At 37.1% G+C, this 19,682-nt stretch overlaps 1 protein-coding gene across 3 annotated transcripts in view; it reads right to left on the bottom strand.

Annotated features, from left to right (window-relative positions):
• The window catches only part of Tmem45a (transmembrane protein 45A), a 100,721-nt gene extending 83,995 nt beyond the window's left edge, over positions 1 to 16,726 (bottom strand). The window contains exons 1-2 of one of the 3 annotated variants that reach the window (XM_087214316.1): positions 16,386 to 16,725; positions 6,941 to 7,011 (exon numbers count right to left, since the gene is read on the bottom strand). The gene's annotated coding sequence lies outside the window, so the exon portion shown is untranslated. Of the gene's footprint in view, positions 1 to 6,940; positions 7,012 to 16,385 lie in introns of all 3 variants that reach the window. The other 2 variants (XM_013077074.2, XM_004857978.4) reach the window with 2 other exon arrangements.
• Positions 16,727 to 19,682: the final 2,956 nt, after the last annotated feature.

Genomic DNA, 19,682 nt, shown 5'->3' with positions numbered 1-19,682 from the left:
CACTAAATTGCCCGAGCTGAGCTCAAACTTGCCATCTTCTTACCTCAGCCTCTCTTCAGGAGGGCTGAGATTACAGACATGAGTCACAATTCCAGAAGGGAAAAATGTCACAGACATCAAGTAAAATAAAATTCAGCACTAAGAGACACATGACTTCAACATTTACTTTGCCTATCCAACCACAATGCTAGATCTTAACATAAAATGAACTGAATTCTACTGAATCATTAAGATTGGGCTAGTCCTAGCTTTGTCTCAGTTAGCTACAACATGGAATAAGTAGGCTGGGAAGACATGGCAGAGTATGACTCCAGTGCTAGGGAAGGTGGTTAGAAGAAGTTGATAAACTCAAGGTAGCCAACATTTATTGACTTTCTACCATGTTACAGGCACTGCCCCAGGCTCTTTGCTAACATTATATCAAAATTTTTACTACTTGATAAAGCTATTATTTCACTCATTTTACAACTTAGGGAGCTGCAGTTCAATAGATTAAGTTTCTTGCACAATATCACAGATACACAATTGACTAAGAATCTAGGTTAGGGCTCTATGAATCAAAGTTATTTCTTTTTCTGCATTATCAAACCAAAAGTTATTCCAGAATTGGTAAACTAATCTTTAAATGTTACAATCCATTTCTCACTCCGAGTCATTTATCTTGTTTCATTTGAGTAGATCAAGCATCTTAGCATTGAGACTTAGGAAATAGAAAGAAATAGCGAAAATTAAGTCAATGCTTCATAGTAAATGTTACAAAACATGAAGTTAAAATAGGCTGAAACTTGACAACATACATTCAGGTTTATACACAAAAACACACATACACACACCATTTATATGTATACCAAACGAAATTAGTAAGAAAACATAGTCTTCTTACCACACTTTTACCTTTGATCAAGTCTCCCACAGGTCATGAGTACTGAAGATGTGCTGCTAAGGAACTAACAATCCTGGAAGCTGTTGCTTACTGCTCAAGAAAATTTTATTTCACCAGCATCAGTCTTGCAATACCCCAAAAATCTTCTTCTTCTCACTCACATGTTTCTCCCTAAGCATTATACACAGTGCCAATGGCCTCCACCTCCACCCAACCTAAAGAATCTGGGCTTATAACATCATATAATTAATGTTGGCAGCCATCAAATTCTGACTGTAACCCCATTGGCCAAGCTTCCAGCTTACCAAAAGATATGGGCCTTTACAGCCAGGGAAGCACTCCTCAGTCACTTTTAGCAAGTGTTTCTCTAATAACTGTGTGTTAACTATATTCATTTCCATTCTCACCATCTACCTCCTGATTAATTATTTCTGTGAAATTATTCAACCAGCCAATTTAGGTGTCCACTGTGTGTGCATGGAAGTGCAAGGCTCCCAGGGATTGTACATACTCAGGACTTTATTTCTTTCACTGGGACAACTAATCAAACCTCACCACTCATATTCATTCCCTCCCACACAAGGATAAATACTGTAGTAGATAAATACTCCAAACTGCATCTGAGTTGTGCATATGAAGAATAAGAAAACACAAGAATGAATGCCCATAGAATTGGTTTCAGCATTTGAACTTACCAGTCAATAAAACCATCTTTTGTTTCTCACTTAACAAATAAGACTTGTTGGAGAGAGTGTGACATGTACCTAGGAATGTGAGGGCATGCTGTTTTATTACCAAAAAGCAAATAAACAAAGAATGTTTAGAAAATGGCATCTTTTCAAAGGAAAGAATTAACACAGGTTGCCAAGACCTGAATCACTCTTTTAACTACAGGTTCTAAATCAATATCCAAGTCATTCTAGAAGAGTAAGAGACCTCTGAAAACCTTTTATCAAAAGAGATTAAATATTAAATCAATTAGAACAATAGAATGAGCATCATGTTCATTAGCTGCTCATTTGCACACATAAACATGGAAGAAGGTGATAAATGAGACCTTGTTTCTATTTTCCTACTTTTGTTACACTTGAGAGATCTGAAAACCTACAGACAATAGGAAATATACAATTTGTGGGGCAAAGAGAAACATGATTCTTCAAGTAAACTTCTTACAAAGTTTTTGAGATGATTGGCTTGATTGCTTCTTTCTGCTTCTTAACTAACGTTCCTCTTCATGTTATTCGGGGGCTCAGTAACTCAAACTTGAAGAGCATCACCTTCACCTCAAAATCCACTTATCTCATAAGCAAAATAGTTCTTCTAAAATTAGTCTTTAAAAACATGTTTAATGATGATAGATGAATTAGAAATGAAGATAAACCCAAAATGGAGACCACTAGGGAAGCTCATTTAAACCAGAGAATTTCCTAAACAGATGCCACATAAGAACTGTTTTTTCTAATCATCAGCAACATGGCCCTTTCTATTAGAGTAAGATACTCAGCTAATATAAACTAACCTGCTCATCATTTTCTAACTGTGATGTTCCAACTTAGAACACTACAAAACTATTCATTCATCCTTGTCTTGTTTTTGTTTATTTGGAGTGTTTGTTTGTTTCTTTTGGCAGTCTTGGGGATTGAATCAGTGATTCACACTGAGCTACATTTCCAGCTCAACAAGGTCTCATTAGGCTGCTAAGTTGCCCAGGCTGGGCTTGAACTTGTGATCTTCCTGCCTTAGCCTCCCAGAATGCTGGAATTATAGGCACACTTATTCTTGTTTTTTATTAACCATGGACTCAGACTTACCCTCCATGAATTGCTTCCCAACTCACATCCACTGTATTAAAAAATATCAGTTTAAAACCCCAAATATCTCTTGGATCACTGAGGATAAATATAAAAGGTTGAACTTTAGTTTGAAGATAGTGTAGGACAGGTTATTGGTAAATGTCATTTGTTAACTAAAAAGTGGAAAAGTAAGCAATGATGGGCCAAATAATGCAGGAAAGACAGACCTTTAGAGAGAACATCCTTCAAGCCTATGTTTTGTCCTGAAAATTTACCTTTTCAGGTCTTACTAGGTTCCTCATTAATTATATTCCATCTCCAAATGTGGGAATATGCTTTGTGATTCAGTACCATGAGTGACTGATAAAGCACCATGAGTGATTGATAAAGGAAAATTCAGAAGCTTAACTAGGCTCAATGAGAAAGTTAATTCTGTTCTCCATAAAATGTAAGACCATTCTCTCTGGGATCAGAAATGAGTGCTCCAATCTTTTACCACAGACTCATTTCTTACTAGCCTTACGATACCACAAAATAAAATATTCCCTCAATTATCTCTTTCCATTCCAAACTTTTAAAAAACTACTTTTTTCAAAAAAAATCTAGATTCTCCGAATTTCAGGAAAACTGAAAAAAGACCACTATGTGGTTTATAACTTCTATTTCTAAATGAAATATAAGATCCACAGAAAAAGGGAGGGGGTAATAACCCATCAGAGACTCTTCAGAATCTTGTGTCAATAAGGAACTTGAGAAAGTTGTAGACAGAGGGGCAATTGTGGGGAAAATAATGTGAGAATATAGGAAGGAGGCAAAAGTGGGGAAATAGAAATGAGTCTGACAGAAGCAAAGTAAAATGCTCTTGACTTTGTCTTCCATGGTTTCATGTTGTCAAGCAAAGTCTTATGAGAACCAGTCAGAGCATAACCACTTATCAGAGCAGTTTCATCTACTTACTCCACTCTCTCTTACTCATCACCACCACAAAATATAAATAAATAAATATGAAGCCAAATGGAAAACTAGCAATACTTGTTACAAGTAACATACCTAGGTTACATAAAGTTTCAGTGTATTTCTCTCCAAAAACCATATCTTGTCCTTGGTTAAGTCTTCCTCATCTGCTGATGGGCCTGTATATATCCAGATAGAAAAACTGATAATTTTTTCAGCAGCCAAGTTAGAAGGCAGACTGGTTCATCAGATAAAGCAGAGCATTCCCACCTGTACTTCTTAATCTCTCTTGTATCTGTGTCTTTCACACTAGAAACCAGAAGAATACCACTTCCCCCAATCCTTGCTGACTTGAAAGAAAATAGTGATAAGCATACTCTACATACTGTCTACAATTCTTGTTGTCATTATTAAATATTAGTGAATCTTTCCTACTATGAAGACCATCACAATGACCATAAGAATACTAATTCTACTGACTAAGAATACTATCCACTCTACATCCCAGTTCTAGTTACCCAATCCACAGTGGTCAACATTGAGAATGGGAGTAAAGTGGCCCGAAGACCACTGATGAAAAACCTCCTATCTAGATTACAAGTGATTTTAAGATCCCATCCTTTCATGGACAAACTGATTTATAATTTTCCAAAGATTGGTCATTTAATCTTAACCTCATCTCCTAAAGAACATAAAATATCAATTAAATAATGGTAATGGTATCTTGTCACTATCTTCAAATAGGAGATTGTCTATAACTTGTCTGGGTGAAACATTTTAAGAAACTGATAGTTTTCCAGCAGCCAAGAGATTGATAAATAATGTGAAGAAAAGTCACATATCTACACAGAGTGGGGCAGAATGTCAAGATACTTGGAACCTGCCAATCTGAAGAAAATAGCAACATGTCTAAGTAAATATACCAGAAAGTGAAGGATCAGTCAGGTTCTCAAAGATCAGAGAAACAGGTCTTGCAATCAAATAAAAAACTGCCCAAGTTTCAGAGAGAGACTAGACAGCCAGGCTCAAAGTATGGGGTTCAGTTAAGGGCCTCCAGAGCAGTCACTTCATGGATGATTCCTACATTCCTCTCTGACTCAGCCACCAATCTCTGGTATTAAACAGGCTCTCATTCTTTGGCCTCAGCCATAGTCCTAATGGGACTTTGCTCACTTCACTATCTGGTCCTTATTTGGTTCAAAGGCTAATGGCTCTGGATTTTGACTTAGTCAGTCCCTTTAAACCTGTCAGAGATCTTACCACCCTGGTTTGTTCCTTCACTGCCTAGTAAGAAACTTGATTTTGAGTCATCTGTTATCCTCAGAAAATTAATCCTATTTTGCTCTCCTACTTTTATTAGGAAACATGATATACTTGGCCACTATCTTAGCTGATTTCACTTTGATATAATCCAATGGGGAAGTATCAAACACTGAAAAGCAAATTTAAAAATAATAGTAATAGATATCAAATAGGAATTACTGTCTTGGCAGCAAAGTAAATTATCAACATAGATTACAATTTGTCAGCACAAAACTTTACATTGAAGGCATCAACTATTGAACTTGTTCATAGTATAAAAATGTTCATGGAAGCACATCTCTAGGATATCAAGATTAGTGTATTTCTAATTTAAACAAAATTACTTCAAGGCACCAAACATTGTGAATTTTTCCTTGCTGGGCATTGGATTTTTTTTTGTTTTTATTTATATTTATAAGCTGTTTTCTAGGACAAGGTTAAGGGAGTTAGAAACAGTTTGATTTTAGGAGTTGCATTATTTCATTTGTTAGGTACATCTGAAGTAAATTTAGTCTAGTGATAAGTATTCCCCACTACTGAGGCAAAACTTTCCTGATTATTCTACTGTATTTTCCATGAATTATGAGTTTTCCAGTCTGATTGGAAGGAACAAGCAATAGTGTCAGCCCTCTGTGAGAACCAAGATCTGTTCTGTTCTCCCCTATCTTGGTCTTGATTACTTATGACTAGGTAATTTACAGTGAAAAATAAATCTATTTCTTACATTTCTGGAGGCTGGGAATTTGAAGATCTCAGCACTGGCACCTACTCAAGAGGGTGAGGGACTTCTTGCTGCATTATAATGTGACAGAGGGCATCATATGAAGAGAAAGAATGAGCAAGGTAATCCAGATGTCCCTTACTCTTCTTATACATCCACTAATGCCACTCACATGACCTTATCTAAGCCTAATTATTTCCCATACATTCCACCTCCAAAAAAGAAAACAAAATAAAGGGTCCATAAGTATATGTATCAAATTGACATTTGGAGCTTCCTTTTTGTTGTTGCTGTTGTTTAAAATGTAAGGGTAGTAAGTTAAAATGTAGGTCTATTTGGATATGAAGCATGTTTTGGAAATTACAGGAGAGTAGTTATTCAAGGTTGAGGATTACTTGTCTTAAATGCTTGGGATCAAAAATGTTTCAGATTTCTAAAAAAATAAAGTTTCAGGTTTCTGACTTTTTTCAGATTTGGGATATTTGTATAGGTACTGCAAATTGAGAATCTCTAATCTGAAATCTGAAATCCAAAAAGGCGCAAAAATCTGAAACTTTTTGATCGTTGTTTCAACACTCAAAAAGTTTCAGGTTAGGGATGCTCAACCTGTAATTCCAATATTTTAGTATTTTAGTCCATAATTTTACACAGTTATATTTTAATTAAACATTTATCTGAAGTTGAGAAATCTCTTACATTTTACTCATTTCTTTTTCTTCTACTGAATTTAACACAAGGTAAAAGTAACCCATTTTACTGAAATATTAGTGATATATTACTGAAATACAATCTCTGTACACAAAGAATAGGTTAATTTGGTAACTCATTGTTTACTCAAATCAGAAAATGCACTAATGATACTTTCAGGTCATTAATAAGAATTCAGTACCCCCTAAACATCTAACTCACTGCTAAGAAATATAGCACTGAGAGAAACCTGGCTCTGAAAAGAGTGAAGTTAATAGGAGTCTTACACTAATTAGGGTTTGAACAAGTGAGTTTTCAGAAAGGTGAGGCGCAGGATGAAAAGGTAGTTTCTGTAAACACCCCAAGTAGGGGTTCCCATTCAATTTATTTGTTTTTTAATTAGGATCTGGCATAGAGCTTTCCTCTAAGGGTGACTCCTTGGGGCTAGTTCTGAGCATTGGGAGTGAAAGGCATAGATATACCAAAAGGATAATGACCCTTGGCTGAGAAAATTCTCCCTCTAAACTTGTGATTACCAGCCCAGGATATACAGCATATCTCAAAGGAGATTTTCACCGATACTGTAGCCCAACTCCATACCTTCTATGAGAGAATCTCCAGGGGTGGGGCAACAGAACAAGTCTATACAATTCTTCAAGGCACCATGCTGTCTTTTGGAGGAAGCAAAGATAATTAATAAAATGAGAACTAAAATCAGATCATTTCACATTTTTTTACTTATTAAATAAGTAGCACAATTTACCTTCCTGAACATCAATTTCACTGGTTATCTAATATTACCTTTCTAAAAATCCTTCTCTCTATTAAAGGAAATGAAATAAAATAGTACATATTAGAACTCATGAAATTTTAGGCACAATGGGGAAAGATAGAAATTATACACTACCTGGCCATGGAAAGTGCCACCTGATTCTTGCTGGTCTTTCCCCCACCCACCCACCCCTTCTCTTGAATGGAATCTCTAATCAGAACAGTAAAGAAGAAAGGAAACATTTGCCTTTCAAACTTCTTCCACTTCAGGATTGTTGATGGCATCAGAGGGACAGAGTTTGGTTAGAAATCATGGTGGGTGAGAGGGAGAGAGGACTTATTATTTTCCAAGATTTCACTGGGACAGCCTAGTTCAGAGTCCTTGGCAGGGACATGGAAAGCCAGAAGAGACTGAAAATAGTCTCATGGCTCACAAAGAGAAGCCAACAGTCTTAGAGAGGAAACAGTATAAACAAGCCTGGGTTAACAAGCAATGGCACAGTGTAACATGGAAGGGAGATGTGGAGGAGGAGACATATTCCTCATGAATAGGTATAAAAAAGAGAGAAAAACAAGATGAGGGGACAGACTTCTAATAGCCCTTCAACTTCACATTCCCCAATGACCTAAGACCTCCTACTAAACCCACTTTTAAAAGTTTCTACCCCCCCCCAACAGGGCCAAACTGGAGACAAAGCCTTTAACATATGCCTTTGAAGGACATTCCACATCCAAACAATAGCATGTAAAGCAGAGGAATGTGAATAAAGCTGATAAACATGGGGTGGGGGGGGCAGCTATTGATTTTGACTCTATACACACTGTTTCAAATTTTTCAATGCATGTATATTATTGTTTAAATTCTAAATGCCACAAAAAGGGAAATATTTTTTAAAAGGAAGAAATAGCTATCAGTAACCAATGACCTTTCACCACAGGAATAATATCTCTTCCTCAGAAACATTTCATGCTACAAAGGGTAGAAATATTGAATTATTCTATGAGAAAAAGTGAGTACTTTAGGTATAATTAGAATAATAAATCAAGAATGAAGCAATGTTTTTATACCATGGCTACATTACTCTTGATATCTATACAGACATAAGCATTTTAATGGCTAACAAAACTATTAATGAATTACTCAAATATCTACATATAAAAAGTTGGACCCTTAATGTATATCAGCTACAAAAACTGACTCAAAATAGACCGAAAACTTAAACATATGTGTTAAAACCTTAAAATCCTTAAAACATGAGAAAAGTTTCATGACATTGAGTTTGGCAATGATACACTGCATAATAGCACCAAAAGTAGAATAGTAGTTAGCATAGGTCAAAGCTTGCCTTCCTGTCAAATATGGGCTAAGGAAAACCTCCCCATCAATTTTAGGGTCCTTGTTCTGCCCTGGGAACCACTTCTCTAACTCCCATATAAAAACGACAGCCAAAATAGGAGCCCATAAAATAGTTTGTGAGGAAATTCTCAACTCAGGAGCAGGTGCAGAAACATCTCAAAGTGTGTGAAGTAACCTTTGGCCATGTACAAACTCCTTGTTCATCCATATGGATTGCATCTTATGGATACAATTACAACACAATGAATTATGGTTAAGGACATGCACAGTTAACACAGAGGACAAGACTCAGTCTGAGCTATCAAGCATGCCCAAGAAAGCCCTCTGGGAAGTACTTGGACTGTTGACCAAAAACGAAAGACATCTCCAACCATACCCTTGTTGTTCACGCCAATTCCCTTTCCAGTGTGACCCTGCTTCTCTTTGAGCATAATATCACCTCAATAAACTCTGCTTATTTGTTCTTTTGTATCTGTGTAAGTCATCCAATTCTTTGTCCATGCCAGACAAGAATCTGGACCCTAGGGACACACCAGCACCCATATAACCACCATCATAATAAGACATAGGCAACAAAAGAAAAAAAAACAGATAAACTAAACATCAAAACTTAAAACTTTTGTGCACCAAAATTTACTAACAGAGTGAAAATATAATCCAAAGAATGAGGAAAAAAGACTTGCAATCCCAAACTTGAAAAGGAGATAATAACCAAAATAGTGAACTCTTAAAATGAAATAACAGGAAAAATGACTCATTTTAAAATGAGCAAAGATTTGAACGCAGAGACATTTCTCCACAAAACATATACAAATGCCCAATAAGCACATGAAAAGATGCCCAGCATCACTAATCACTGGAAAAATGCAAATCAAAACAGTCAACAATAAGACAATCATTCAAAAATATGCTACACCTTCATAACCATTAAGATGGCTATGATTATAAAAGTAAACACCAAGACTTCTGAGAAGATGGTAGAGCAATAAACAGCAGAAAATCAGCCTCTCCAAGATTCAGAATCCAGACACTGGAATATAACAACTTGGAGAAGAAAAGAAGGAGGGAGATGGATCCGTGGGATCCAGGAAGGATCTGAAGGGAGAATTGGAGCCCACACGGAAAGTGAAGAGACAAATCTCAATACAGAAAAAGGAGGTGAAAGCTGCACTTTCTCCCTGGCTCCCAGCTCATGGCATGAGAGAGGAGGCTCGAATCTACAGAGATACAGTGAAGGTGAGTGACACCAGAGGCCTCCATTGAGAAACATACCAGTGGAACGGAGTAGTGGATGCTGTGAACTATACCAGCTGGTGAGTGACTCCAGTTCAAGCCTCCCCTAGAGAGGGAGCTTGGCCAGATGGCATTTTAAGGAGGAGCCAAATGACTCCAGAACTCAGAACACAGCCACAAGTTGGCTCCTTCTCAGAGTTCTCAGTGACAGGGTGAGGCACATCATCAGGAGACATCCAGGGTCAGGGACCTGACCAGGTCAGTACTTGTGTCTTTTCCTTCTTTATTCTCCTCCTGTCTTCTTCACTGGTTTGCCAAAACTTGAGTAATCTTCCTTTGTCCTTCAGCCTCACTTCTAATCTCATTCTCTTCATTTATTTCTCTTATTTTTTTTCCTCTTAGCCCTTTCAAATTTTTTCCCCTGAGGGTAAAATCACTCTATTGGGGAGATATATACTGTATAAAATTTTCTGGCTTATTTTAGATTTTTGTTATATAATTATAAATCTTGTTCATACAGTTAAAGGTGGCAAATTAACATTTATCACAGTTTGTCACTTTCTAGGCTATCATGATAAAAACAGCATGGTACTGGCAAAAAAACAGACCCCAGGATCAATGGAATAGAACAGAATATGCAGAAAGAGCTCCAAACACACTCCTCTTTCACAAAGGGGCCAACCACTTTCACTGGAAGAAAGCCTCTTTCATAAATGATGCTAGGAAAACTGGCTTTCCACATGCCAAAGATTAAACCTAGACCCATATCTCTCACTAAGCGAAAATCAAAATGGATCAAAGATCTAAATATTAAAACAAAAACACTTAATCTGTTGCAAGATAAAATATGTAAAACTCTTGGAGACATTGGTGTAGGCAAAGACTTTATGAACAAAAGCCCAATCACACTGAAAATATTCCAAAGAATCAACGACTGGAATCTCACCATATTAAAAAGCTTAACATGGAAAAGGAAACCACCAACAGAGTGAAGAGACAACCTACAGAATGTGATATAATATATCCAGAATATATAAAGAACTCAAAAAAAGACAGATTCATCAAATTTAAAGACCCAATCCAAAAATGGGCATATGAAATGAATAGATTTTTCTGAGATGGAGAAGCACAAACAGCAAATAAAATATATGAAAAAATGTTCAACACCACTAGTTATTTGAGAAATGCAAATTAAAACAGCACTGAGATTCCATCTTACTCCAGAAGGAATGGCTATAATCAAGAAATCCATCAATAACAAAGGTTAGCAGGGCTATGAGGGAAAAGGAATCCTTCTCTACTGTTTCTAGGAGTGTAAATTGGTATAATCAAAATGGAAATCAGTATGGAGATTAATCAAAAAAATGAAACTAATAGTTCTATTTGACCCCACTATTGCTCTTCTTGATATCTTCCTGAAAGAGTTATAAGCATCATTCCATAGCAATATATGCACATTCATGTTTATAGCAGTGCAGTTTGTAATAGCTAAATCTTGGAAACAGCCTAGATGCCCATCATCAGATAAACGGATTTAAAAAATGTGATTATTATATACAATGGAGTACTACTCTGCCATAAAGAAGGATAAACTTGAAACATTTTTAGGTAAATGAATGCACCTTGAGACCATACTTTAGTGAAATAAATTGAACACACATGAAATATCACATTGTTTCTCTTGTGTGAGAAACTGAAAGCACAAATAAGAACTGAAATGGAGGCTAGTCATTGGAAAGTAGGAAGAAAATGTTCAAATGGGAAGAGGAACAAAGAGAGGGGAGGGAAAAAAGGAAGGGAAAAGAAAAAAAAGAGAATGGAAGGGAAAAAATGTAAACAAAGCTTTTGTAAATAAGGAAGGTAAGAAGGAATGAAAGCAAGGGAGGGGAATGGGAGGAAAAAAGAAGAATCAAGATACATTATGTACAGGTACAAATTCCCTGCAATGAACATGATCATTATGAATATCAAACATGTACTAATAAAATTAATTTTTGAAAAACAAACACCAAAAATACTCAGAAAATAATGAGTATTGGTTAAGATGTGGAGAAATTGTGTTTCTATATTTTGCTGGTTCTAAACTTAAATATTGCAGCCATTGTGAAAAACAGTAGGGAAGTTCCTCAAAAAGTTAAAAATAGAATTAGCATATGATTTAGCAATTCCACTTTGAATATATACCCAAATAATACAAACTAAGACTTGAATAGATATCTGTACACTAATGTTCATACTCTCATTATTCATAATGAGGAGCATGTTATTTATTTTAGTAACAGATTCACAAAATTGCAGTGATTGACAAATCCAAAATGTGCAGAGTAGACCAGCAAGCTGGAAGCCCAAGAAAGAGATGACGTATCAGTCTTAACTCCACAGTTTTGAGGCAGAATTATCTCCTCTTTAATAGATTCAGTCTTTTTCTTTGGAGACTATCAAATGATTGCTTGAGACCCATCCATATTGTAAAGAGCATATTCAAGCTACTGATTTAAATGTAAATCTTATCTAAAAAATATCTTCACAGAAAGATTTAGAATAACATTTGGCCAAATATCTGGGTACTACTTGTGTAAACTAGGGCTAATATCTATTCCCTAGTCAGGCTGACACACAAAATTAACCACCATAGATGATGGGAAGAACCCGAATCTATCCACCAGTGGATGAATGGATAAACAAAAGGTGATATACACATACAATTGAATATTGTTCAACTAGTGAGTACAGCATCTTCAATTTGAGAAATGAAAAGTTCAGGGGATGGATGATTGCAATGACTGCAAAACAAAGTGAGTGCACTTAATGCCATTCAATTGTCCTCTTGAAAATGTACAAAAATGTATAAGTAAGGCCAGGGATTTAGCTCAGTGGTTCCACACCTGCCTCGCAAGCAGAAGGACCCAAGTTCCATCCCTCGTACCAAAAATAGAAAAAAATGTATAAGTAATATATAAACATGAACATACATAAATATATAAGTATAAATCTGTATCACATATGAAATATATATTTATGATATACATATATAAAAACACCATAATAAAAGATTAATTGTTTATACTTAGTCTTTATTATAAGCCAGTCACTATGCTAAAATGCTTTACATGAAATTTGTCTGGTAATGCCTTTGGATAGCACCATTTTATGGGTAATAAAGCATCCTAGAGAAAGTGACTTGCTCAAGGTCACACTAGCATGAAGCAGATTTGGGATTCAAACCCTTACTAGAAAGCCTATGTGCTTGCTTAGTTCCTATGCTACAGAGAAACAGGTGACTACATTAAAATAATGAAATAAAGAGCAAGTTAAATTTTTTTCAAGTAATATTTTAAAGTTGATTCAATATCTACAAAAATTTAAGGAATGAATTCCCTGAAAGATTTCCAATCCAGACTGGGCGTGAGTAATAATTTTTCACCTAAAACAGCCCTTCCCTGACCTTCACCATGAAAAATCTTTACCCCTAAGCCACTGTTTCTCTACAAAAGAAGATGAGAAAAAAAGATGCCCAAGAAGTAGAACTGCAATGTTTACCTCTCATCTACCCCATTTTTAACAAGCCTTGGAATATTTCATAGTTTATATATTTTTCATAAAAGTACCATGGTTACAACTTCCTCTCTTAAACCGGAACAATCATTTAACTGACATTCATTGAATGTCTACAAGTCTAGGTATTATGGTGGGTTCTGTCCGAACAAAATAAAAGACAGAATGTTTACCTGCAATGAGATCCAGCTAATAAACAAGTAACATGTTTCCTGTCTCTGCGTGGAGTGCATCTCACAGACAAGACTTTGGTTGATATTCTGGAGCCTTCAGCCAAATGTTATCCACTCTGTCTCTCCAAATGTGCCTCTGCCTCCAATGATTCTTATCTCTTGGACTTCTTCATTGTCATCACCACAAACAAGAAGAGCAGTCATAGCTACTCACACACCTGAGGCAGTGCAGCATAATGACCAAGGCTTGGTCTCTGGAGCTGGACTGCGCATTACTGGATCTGCCATTATTCACTAATTGTGAGTAAGTTTCTCAACCTGTCTTTGACTCTGTATCCTCAATCATAAAAACAGGACACAAGCGGGTACCAACCCTGAAAGTCATGGGCTAAGACATGTAGAGCACTCAGAACAACATCTGCTATGTATTAAGTGATCAGAAAATGTTACTATAGATGTATCAAATCTGTGAGCAACAGACTATGAGCAGCAGACTGTTCTAGGGATGAGATGAGAAGAGAAAATAATCATCCAAGGGAAAAAGACCTTAGAGAATATTTCACAGATGATGGCTCAGGGAGCTATAATGGTTCCATGTCTTGCCTGAGGTCAGGCAGGTGGTCAAGAGTCCATGAGGGCACATATCTCTGCCACAGCACAATGTCCTCAAGAAATAGAAGGCAAGAGAACTCCGAACTTAGGTGTATATTGTAGGTATTATTTAGATTAGTGAATTACAAAAGTATAAGATTAAATTATAAAAGTATAAAATTAAATTATTAAATTATAAGTATTAACATGTGATTACTTGTGATGATTCCATAAGCAGGAAGAGAAAGTGATTCTGTACACAATGTAATAGGACATTGGATGGTTATAACAGTCATGCCTATGACAAAGACTTCAGAGTGTGACCTGTTAACACAAAGTGGCCTGGTTAATGGCTTGGGGCTTCATATCATTTAAACAGAGCTCCAGGACAACCACCATAGAATGTATTCAAAACATGTGGCTTTGGCTTATACCCAGCCCTGCCTGCCCCAGGCTGAATTAAGGTCACTGAAGCAGTACAGCAGCTGAGGAAAGCATGCGGGCCAAGGAGGAGAAAATGGACCCAAGACATGGATTCTTCTAGAAACATCTCTACTACGTAACTGCTGCCAGCTCAGGTAACCAGCCTCCACCAATCAAACTCCCAAACCTCTCCTTCTCCATCTGAAACTCTATGCCGTGCTCTCCTACTTCTTCCACTTTCCAACCTTTCCTTCCACTAACCTCCTACAGATTGCCCTGAGGTCTCCAGGATAGCTCTGCATTTTGCAGCCACTATGTCTTTGTCCCTGCTTCCCCTTACTCCTAGAATACCTCTGCTCTCTTTGATCTCTCCACCTCCCACTCCAACTAAAACAGATCGACAAACTTATTTCCAAAAATGTCAACTCTTCTGTAAAGCCATCATACAATCAAATGGCCTTTTAAAATATCCTCAGCATATCCAGAATCTTTTAAATGTAAACCCCTTGATCAATTCTACCTCACTTCCCATGAAAGACTCACTCCTCTGTACAATCTCTCACCACTACCAAGTGGTCAGCAACCAAATGCAAATTTCTGGCACAGTGGTCAGAATGGCTACTGGGGGAACTGATATGCAGAAAGGAAAGCTGGGAAGGAAGACTGGGAAGAATGAGTACAATTGCAAAGACATAGCAAGTATCAGACTTTTCTAAGTGTGGTACATATGTGAACTCAGTCCTATAGACAGGCCCCTGGAGTACTGCTAGTATTATTAGCATATTACAGAGCAGGAAACTGAGGCACAGATGGGCTGAATAACTTGCCCCAGGTCATGCTATGAGGTTGTGAAATGAAACTGAATAACTAGCTCTGAACATTGCTTCTCTGCAGTAATATTCATTCTCACCTAGTATCTCCAAAACCCACTTCAGTTGTTCCACCCTTTTGTGTACATTGCCTTTCTGAATCAAAAACACATTCTACAATGTATAATTTCAGTGCCAAATTCCAACCTAGTTCTTTCTATGCTGGAAATTAAAAATCAGTTCTGGTCAGATTGCCCATGGAAGTAAATAACATGTAGCAAAATCTCAAATTTAAAACATTCTTTCATACAGAAGGAAATTATAGATGTCTCAGATATAGACCGCCTCAATTACATACCTAGCTCAACGTTTTCCATCATTCCATTTCTAAATCTTGAAATATAAACCAGAAATATTTGCAAACACTGACATATAACAATCACTGTGAATATTACTTTGATAGAATTATAAGTTGAACATACAATTATAAGTTTATAGATACACCATCATGTTTATATCATATAAATATTTATATATAAATATTATATAAATAAATATTTTATATTTAGTTATTCTTTTTAACAATCATAAAAGTATTTGGAAATAGGGGAAAACAGAAAATACATATTTGGATTACAATTACATTAAATTTAAATGAACGATTGACAATTCTCTTCATAAGCCAAGTTTTAAATACCTTACTAGCAAACATCCTATTAACAGAAGCAAAAGCTGTGTTAATTCTGAATAAGCCAGATAATTTTCTCAATCTCCCATCAAAGCAGGGAGTAGAGGATGGATAAAGATTTCAGACTTTACGAATGTATACAATATTCTCAAAGGGAAAAATAACAGATCATTCAACTTTAGAGTTATGAGCGGTTTACAACAAAATACGAATCAAACTTTTATCCCCAACAAATCTTATACTACCACACCCCAAAATATAAACAGCAGACAAAAAATTTAATGTTCGCAAAGCAGATGAGGAGGAAGCGAAATGTCTGTGTAGTGTGTGCCAGCAAGAGATATTTTTTCTCTTCTAATGAGACAAGGCTGGTGAGAACTGCAAAAAGACAGGATAGAGATCACAGCAGGAGAAACATGATATCCAGCACGTATTCAAAACTTACCCAACTTGCTGTTTACCCAAACTTTGTTTTTTAATTTTGCCAGTTTAAAATCAGGCCGCGGCTGGGCTTTTGTTGCTATTTGTGTTCTTCTGGTCCCAGAGCCCGCTGAAAATTAAATTATATGTTGAACCGGCCTGGTCCTTCTCTCACGAGGGTGAGGGAAGAAAAAGTTTCAAGCTTGGTGCCCTGGCTGCTTCTTGGCGAAAGTGAATAAATAATAAATAGCTAGAAGGAGACGACGTGGGGGGCGTGCCTAGGTGACGTCCTGCCCCCAAAGAGGTCACAGTCTCCTAGTACAGCTGTCCAGATGTGCTTCATCTGGTCCCTCCGCGAGTAATAAGCCTGACCCGTCCTGTCTGGAAGAAGCTCCAGCTCATTGGTGGCCTTGGCTCCGCACTTGCAACCTATTGGCTGAACGGTCCGACACTCCTGTGGGCCCCGGGCCGCCCCCGCCCACCGGGCCAGCTCCCTGTATCCTCCTAAGGAACCTGGAAGTGCAGTGGAGTTGGTGATGTGGCACTGTGTGGCGGCAGGCACAGGAGGGAGTGAAGAAAGGGCCGAGTGACACCCAGAACGTGCTCGTGTCCTGGCCCTATCGGGCACATCTTTTTAGGTAGTTAGACCTGCTAATTTAAACAGGATGACTTCTGGCAGTTTGGGTGATGAAAAAAGCTAAGTCCCCTGCCTTTCCTTGTGGGATTCCCAGGCCTCCAAAGGGCTCTCAGGGGACGCCTCTGGCTTCACCCTCCCCACTTGCTTAGGGGAGCAAACAACAGAGTCTAAGAGCCTACTCTTTGGTTGTGGTATTCTTTTCTTGGCGAATTAATGAATCTTTCATTGAACTCTTTATTAAGCAGAAATATGGTGGTTTCTTCATGGTAGCCCAGGAGTGGGTATAGAAGTGATTTGATGGACTTGGTTTTGTTTTGCTTTTTGGGTGTGTGTGTGTGTATGTGTGTGTGTGTGTGTGTGTGTGTGTGTGTGTGTGTTTGATAGTTGTAGGAAAATTAAAAAATGTTTCTTTGCAATGTAAGAATTAAGAGAGGACTGCATCAAAGAATGCTTTGATCTGGGGAAAAGGCTTGAAAAATCTTTGGGGGCAGGAGCAGAGAAGAGATCTGCAAATTAATTGGTATTGTGATGCATGAATGTTGATAGAAACATATCTCATACAATATTAACAAGGTCAGAGCCAGGCACACTGAGCTGCACACCATGAAAGTGCCAGGCGCTATGCTAAACAGCTTTCACCTGCATTATCATATTCAATTCTTACATACACTTCATGAAGTAGATATTATAATCTCCATTTTCACATTAGGAAACAAAGACTCAGAGCCTGTCCCAGCAAGCCATGTATGCCTCCAAACAAATGTTTGCATTGCTTAATTAGGAATACAAAAACTCATCTGTCATTAGTCACTGGTGTAGGGTCAGAATTTATTGTGAGGCCCTCTACTTTCTGTTGTCCAAAACTTTCACCAAAAAGTGAAGAGACAAGCCACAGAATGAGAAAAAAAAATTTTTACCAGCTATTTCTCAAAGGACTAGTAACTAGAAAATATGAAGAATTCAAAAAAATCAGAATCCCAAATTTAAAGACCCAATCCAAAAATGGGCATATGAAATGAATAGACACTTCTCAGATGAAGAAGTAAAAGCAGCAAATAAATATATGAAAAATATTCAACATCACTGGTCATTCAAGAAATGCAAATTAAAACAACATTGAGATTTTATTTCATTCCAGAATGGTTATCATCAAGAAATCAATCAACAACAAATGCTGGTGGGAATGTGAGGGGGAAAAGGAACCATTCTCCACTGTTGCTGGGAGTATAAATTGGTAGAACCAATATGGAAATCAATATGGAGATTCCTCAAAAAAAACTGAAACTAGAGATTCCATTTGACCCTACTATTCCCCTTCTTGGTATCTTCTTGAAAGAGTTAAATGTATCATATATATGCATACCCATTTTTCCAGCAGCACAGTTTGTAATAGCTAAATTTGGGAAACAGCCCAGATGCCCATCATCATATGAATGGATAAAAAAGATGTGATCTTTATATACAATGGAGTACTACTCTGCCATAAAGAAGAATAAACTTGACATATTTAGGTAAATGGGTGTACCTTGAGACCATACTTTTAAGTGAAATAAATTGCACACACATTGCTTCCCTTGTGTAAGAAACTGAAAGCACAATAAGAACCAAAAATGAATGATAATATTGGGAAGTAGGAAGAAAATATTCAAATGAGAAAGGGAACAAAGGAGGGGGGAGGGGAAAGGAAAGAAAGGAAAAGAAAAAAAGGGAATAGAAGTGGGAAAATGGAAGCAAAGCTTTTATAAATAAGGAGGGGAAGAAAGGTTAAAAGGAAGGGAAAGAAATGGGGGAAAAAGAAGAATCAAGATATATTATGTACAGGTACAAATTCCCTGTGATGACTGTGATCATTATGTATATCAAAAGTGTACCAATAAAATTAACTAAAAAGATAAGGACTCCAAAGACAGGTAATTCTGTTAAATTTTTTTTAAAAAACAAAGATTTCACTTTGTATAATCCTAGCGGTCCTAGTGCTTGATGTATCCTTTATCTATTGCTGTATAACAGATTACCACAAACTTAGTACTTGAAATAACACACAAACATGATTGCAGTTTCTGAAGGTCAGAAATCCAGGCATGGTTTGGCTGGATATGATACTTACAACACTGCAGTCAAGGTGTCAGCAGGACTGTGCTCTCTCTGCAGGCTCCCCTGAGCAAGAATCTGCTTTCAGGCTCCCTCAAATTTTTGCAGAATTCATTTCTTTGGAATTATAGGGCTAAATCCCCAATTTCAATTTGGATGTCAGCAAGAGGGTTCCCTTAGCTCCCACTCGGGCACCTCCTAAAAGTCAGGGGATGAAGATCAGGGAGCCATGTGAGAGTTGTCTGCCATAATTGTGTAGTCAGACATCTCAGTTTCTATGGACCTGACTGAAGTGTTATCATAATGCCAGAAGTGATGCAAAAAGAAAATCAGAGGCTTGTTCACCAAGTGGGACTATGTGAGGGGAGTCACATTGATTAATCCCTCTGGCAGTTAAAGAAAAATACAAAGAAGCAATAATCTGTGTCATGTGTTCAGATTTCCATATCACTTGTAATGACATACCTGTTATCATAGAAGCAACTCAAAAATGGGCTGATAGTGCAGGTGATGATCAATATTCTATACTCATTACCATCAACTAAAATCTACTGAAAAAGATTCCTGCTCGTTGTGGGAAGATGGAATAGACTT

The sequence above is a fragment of the Heterocephalus glaber genome, unplaced genomic scaffold, assembly GCF_053883595.1.
Source record: "Heterocephalus glaber isolate CG9 unplaced genomic scaffold, H.glaber_assembly_v1.0 deba00000122, whole genome shotgun sequence".
In the NCBI taxonomy this organism is placed as follows: domain Eukaryota; kingdom Metazoa; phylum Chordata; class Mammalia; order Rodentia; family Bathyergidae; genus Heterocephalus; species Heterocephalus glaber.
This window is presented reverse-complemented; position numbering and strand designations above follow the sequence as displayed.